The sequence below is a fragment of the Pyrgilauda ruficollis genome, unplaced genomic scaffold, assembly GCF_017590135.1.
Source record: "Pyrgilauda ruficollis isolate IOZ18807 unplaced genomic scaffold, ASM1759013v1 scaffold118, whole genome shotgun sequence".
NCBI lineage: Eukaryota > Metazoa > Chordata > Aves > Passeriformes > Passeridae > Pyrgilauda > Pyrgilauda ruficollis.
Genome location: NW_024510099.1, coordinates 1,404,544 through 1,410,543, shown reverse-complemented (window position 1 = coordinate 1,410,543; position 6,000 = coordinate 1,404,544).

Genomic DNA, 6,000 nt, shown 5'->3' with positions numbered 1-6,000 from the left:
CTAACCAGAAAGCAAAAGTTAATGTTCCACAGATGTTACAGGGCAAAACAACACCAAAGATAAAACTACAAATATGCTAATTCAAAAACATCCAACAAAAAGCCAAAGCAGAAAATGCCCAAACCATAAAAACCCCAAACTTCAATGCAAACAGGGGAAACCATATAGTACCAAACTATTACCCCAAAATTCAGCAAGCTACGACTCTGCACTGGGTGTGTTACATACAAGAAGGAGAATCAAGAATATCAGTTCCAGAAGCCAAATGCTGAAAAATAATTCCTTTAATTTTCATGTCAAAAATTCTTTCACTCTGAAGTTGACTATCAACAGCAAGTGATTTATCCTGAATTTTTCAGTTGCTCTGTCACAGATTTAAAAGGAATCTAAGCCAGAAGCAAAATAATTGATCTATTCTCAAGCCTGCAGGGGACAGGCGAGATTTGTTTCACTTCTAAGTTTTCATTCCAACAAGGCAGCATGGAATAAATATGAAATAGAGAGATGACCTGTTTACATAAACATTTACATTCATATTTACATAAATAAAATAAAACAAAACAAAAGAGAAGTGTTTCATCTTAGAGAACGTGTTTAAAGAGCTTCATGTGTCCTGTGAGGACAAAACCCTCATCTCTCCTCAACAGTATATACTACATCAAAAGTGCAGTTTTCCACCATATGCCTTCACATACAGCAAAAATCTTGGTTTAGAATTTATTGCTGAATGGATGCTCATTTGCACTGTCCTTAATTTGGATGTGTTAATTACTGCCATTCCTAGATAGCCTTTTACTGTCATAATATTTTTCTTTTACATGTATGATTTCAGACATCAGATTTCCAAAACAGTTCAACATGTGTACTCGGAGTCCATTTCCCAAATGGATGAATGACTCAGACTGCATAAAAATAACACTAAATTCCCTGCAGCTCAAACAGAAAACCACCCCAAAGTATTTTGATAAACAATGAAAAAAGTGAAATCCCAAACAAAACCAATGTGACTAACAGAAGCTCTTCCCCTGATTCTTTCAAGCCACATATATTGTACAGTTGCAAGCAAAATCCTATTTATTCACTTATTTTGATGGTATTTAACTATGACTAGCTCTTCATTTTTTATTAAACTTTATTTATTTTAATCTAGAGGAAATAAGAGATCATAATTTAGGGAATTTAATGATAGCAAGCAATATAACAAACAGTTCAAGAGAAGCTATTCTCTGCAGAAAAATGCATAAAAACTTTTTGCTTTGTAATAATATTGCACTCTAATCTACATAAAGATAAGGATGTGAGGGCATAAGGAAACTGAAATTATGTAGGTAAAACAGGATTAAGAGATCCTTTTGAAATACACTAAGAATGAAAAGTGAATGTGACAATCTAAGTCAATAATGATTAAAGATGATTCCTCTCCAAGTCCTACTAAAGAAGGTGTCCCTCTAACTTGTATTTTCTGCGATGTGGGAAAGCATACTTTTTACAACACAAGTACACTGGAGTGTGTGAACCATCTCATCTGGGGGAAGATGCCATGCCTCTTCAGTGTTAAACACCTTCATTCCTCAGGCAGTGCCTGAATTTCTCCTTTACGCTGAGCAGGGTAGCACAGCGGCGAGGGGACGTTTGTGATCCTCAGCTCTGCTGTAACCAGGGATGCTCATCAAAGCTGTTCATGAACGGCACAGACCTTCTGCATGGACCCTCAGCTGCAATCCTGTGAAGTACATACTATCTGTCTATCCCTAGGATTGCGGCCTGACTGTTCCCAAATGCTTCTTTTGCAGGGTTAAGGTGGAATGTCTATAACTTATTAACAAATTAAGACCAAATCAGATTACTTTGGTTTTTGAAGCTTCTAACAGCACAGAAATAGTGAAGCACACATTACTTTTTCATTCTCCTGAAGTATGTTCTGCTTCTTTATTCTTACATCACTTGCAGCGAGATCTCAACCCCCTCTTTCCTTCCCAGCTGCTACTACTTTCTCCCCAAAGTGCTTTTCAATTCATGTATAAAGTGCCTTACTTTTGCTGTGCCTCTCACTCATTTTAAAACAAAGCAGAACTGTAATGCTGCTATTTTGGTCAGTCCTTGACTGCCTTCTTTTGCTGAGATACACTGGAATGCACAGCTGGTCCTTCTGTCAGTCCCCAAGTTTTACAACCTCTTGGCTTGTTCAGCAACTAAAAAGACAAACCCAATTTAACAGCCTTAGTCTGCAAAGCTGTGAGCCAACCAGAAAATAAGTCATGTTTTCCAAGAAATAAGTTATGTTTATTCATTAGTTATTAGTAAAGAGTAGTATCCTACTCTTCCCTGTAAGGATCTCAGATGGCCACTGCAGTATGAGTTCCCCCAGTGCAGCCCAGCCCTGCCTTCCCTCAGCCAGCCTCATTGCCTCCTCTCTGCCATGCTCAGCCTCAGGCATACTCCCTCTCACAGTCTTCCATTGACAAAGTCAGCAAAAAACCAAAGATGACCCAAGGACAGCCTTACCTCCTTGGTGTCCACACCAAGAGCACAGAGCCTTTCCAGCCTGTTCTGTTTCATCAGCAGATCTGCACCAGCTGTTTTCACACCTTCACCCCACTCTGATCTGTTATGTGCTCTATTGCCTGGGCTATCCAGCTTGTGATCTGACTGCAATAGACAATCATTGATTTTGGGTGATATTTGGATAGAAACGTCATATCTGTGTCATTTCTGGAGAATTATTCATTTGGTTGTCTCTATTTTCCACACAGACACTGTGGCAAATACTCCCCGAAAGGTGGGACTGGGAAATGTCCCATCCTGTTTTGGTGCACACCCCAGTTACCGTGTCAGGATGTGATGTGTCTCATCCTTGCTCTGCACTGATGTCTGCCCACTGGTCCAAGTTTATAGGCTTCAGAGGAAAATACTCCCTGAGCAGATGAGCAGCAAACTACTTTCCTATATCCCACTTTCCTTCCCACTGCTGGGAAGAGGCAGCTGGGAAGATGTGAGGATGGCTCAGGGCCTTGGGAGACTGCAGCCACAGAGGGACTCTCCACCACTGCAGTACTGAAGGGATAAATGATAACCAACATAAGATTTTAAGCTGTTGGGTTTTTTTCTTGATAATATGACTATTCACAATCCAGTGTTTCAGATTGTTTCTTCCCATTCAACTTTCTAGCTTTCTTTGTAGAAGAAAATCCAATTCTCAGTGTAAACCGTGCATTTTTCTCCTGAAAAATGCTCACGAAGTGAACAACTGCGTTTGCAAGCAGCTCCACCAACTTTGCATCCTACAACAAAAGTAGAGGAAGCAGGGCTGGATGGGTCCTGACCACTGGCCACAGAGGCCACCGGGTGCCCTGATGTGACCTGGCACTTCCAGGGAAGAACAATCCCACAGGAAGGACTCTGTGTACCCAGAGAATGATCTATTTTGTAACTCTAAGCAATACCTCCAGTTCCTCATACTACTGGACTATAATCATCTTTTTATAGATAAATGAGCAAACTTTCTGAGGAAAGAGTAATCATTAAAGAAGAGCCTCTTAAGAAAAACCAAAGTCCACTGTCAAGGAAAGATAATAACCCCTAAGTTTAACAGGATTTCTGGAAGACACAGTTTTCAGTGCATTTTTTTTTTGCTCCAGAATTTTATTTTTTCTCAAGAAACTAGTTATCACTTCTTTTTCACCTATCCAATCAAATGTGACTTAAATCCTCCAGTGCATAATTCTATTAATTTTTCACAGCTTGATATGGAAAGATATTGAAAAAGAATAAGAAAATAATGTAGTTGTGTATTAGGATACAGCAAAAGAGTTGGGTTTTTTAGCAATATATATTATTCACATAATTTATTCTATTAGCTGCATTTTTAGAAGGAAAAAAAAAATGCTTCAGTACTGCACAGGTATTTATTTACCTGACAGTTGCACTTGAAATGACTTCTAGTGGAAAGCAATGTACTAAACAGAGAAACTGTCTGACCTAGATGTTAGAAATCCTTTCCTTAGAGAAATACATGTAATTTTGTTTTAATAACTGTTTATGGATACTATGCGAAGTGTACAACCTGTGAGGAGATCTTAATTTTCTAAGTTAAAGCAAGTGTATTTTCTATGTATAGATCTAAGCATTTAGAGTAGCACCAACAAATGGATATCAACAAAGGGATATCAAATTTACATGTGACTTGATATTATGTTAGAGAATGACACATGTTTGTAACAGTGGACAAATCTCAGACTCAAGTACTGGACTTTAGCAACAAAATAAGTGCAGAAGATGAAAAAAATGTAAGTAATTTCAGAATTCAAAACTCATTTTTCTTCTTCTCAGCACTAGTGATCAGCCAGTCCTGGATCAAGGGTCAGGTCCTGGATCTGTTACACATGACAAATCTAGCAGATTAACTCAACTGAAGCCAGAAAAATGTTCATGATCTGACGACTGAGCATCAGACTACATGATTCTAGTCTGGCCTCAGACAGGGATGGCTTCTATCCTCTCAAACTGGCCTTGACTCCAAATGGAAAGCTCTCATTGCAAGGAGAAAAAGAAGAAAAAAGGACAACAAGAGTGGACAACGTAGCTGTGGTGTGAGAGCATTAGGCAGAGGTGTCTTCAGCTTCCTCCTAGGGAGCTGCTTGTAAATATGCACGGTGTGGCACATACAGCATCACTTTTCTGCATTTTAGGGTAAGGCAGGTGCGTCTTGCAAGCACTGCAAGAAATGCTCAACTCTCAAGCCAATAGAGCGCTAAATAAAGGTTTGTCTTTTCCCTGATCCCACACTGAAATACGCAATGGTAGATATCCGTTCACCCAGCTGTGTCTCCTCTCTCCTCAAAAGGCTATTCTCATGTTCCCCACAGTCAGGGGCAAAAAGGGACAGCAGCTCATGGAAAAGAGCATTCCTTGCAAGTTTTCCTGCCTGAGTGCAGCAAGTCAGGCTGCAGCTCATTAGTCACACCCTTAACTTTGCTATCCTCAAGTGATTTTTTCAGATGTTGAAATGAGGCCTGACATAGAACCTCAGATGCATAGAGCCTGGAGTGGAAAAGTGAAACATTCAGCCTGGAATTTCATGTCTGATTCTTGGTCAGATATTGAAAGAGGTACTGAATCTTCAAAAAGTGAAGGTTCTTCTTTGGGTTACCCTGGCTAAAAATTGGTTTCACAAGAGTTTGCATAAATAAGTTTAAAATAATCTTATTATTTCAGGGAAATAAAAATACCAATTATTTCCACATAAAGAATAACATCATGACAAAATAACAAGTGTTTCCATACTATTTAAAAATATTTTTTCTCCAGAAATTGTATTACTAAGCTCTATTATTTTTTCTGTCTGAGATTTAGCCAAAATGGTTATTCCGAACAACCCCATGACATGATGCTGAAAATGTGTCAGAAGACTATGGCATGATAAATACACAAATTTACATTTTTAGATTGATTTTCAGTTTGTTATTCCATTAGTTTTTTCCTACTTTGTGTAAAATACTATCATTCAAAAATTCCTGATTTTCTGCTGGAAAAAACATTTGTAATTTAAAAAAAAATTTCTGCAGGCTTATATTTATGCCAGTAGGAATTATTACACTACACTTATTTTCCTAGAATTGATATTACAGGGATCTTCCACTTACAGTTTCTTTGGTAACATGACTAGGAGAGAAACCTTCTGACTTAGATGATTATTTTCTCATTTGCTTTATGTTTTCATTTTTTATCCGAGGCTTTATAAACAGTTTCCCCAGTGCAGAACTCAATACTGAGTTCTCCGCCCTCTCAACACTGTAAGACTGATGAGGTCTTATTCAGATCATGCATGTTCAGCAGCTCAAATTTAAGAAGAAATACCCTTAAGTTTGAGGGTTTTGCATCTTTTTGTGAATTGACTTGATGTCCCTGTGATCAGGCTAGATGGAGCTATGGTTTTCCTGGTCGGCCCTACAAGCTGCATACAAACACCATTAAATTAGTCTCCTGCCAGACTGGGCTGGT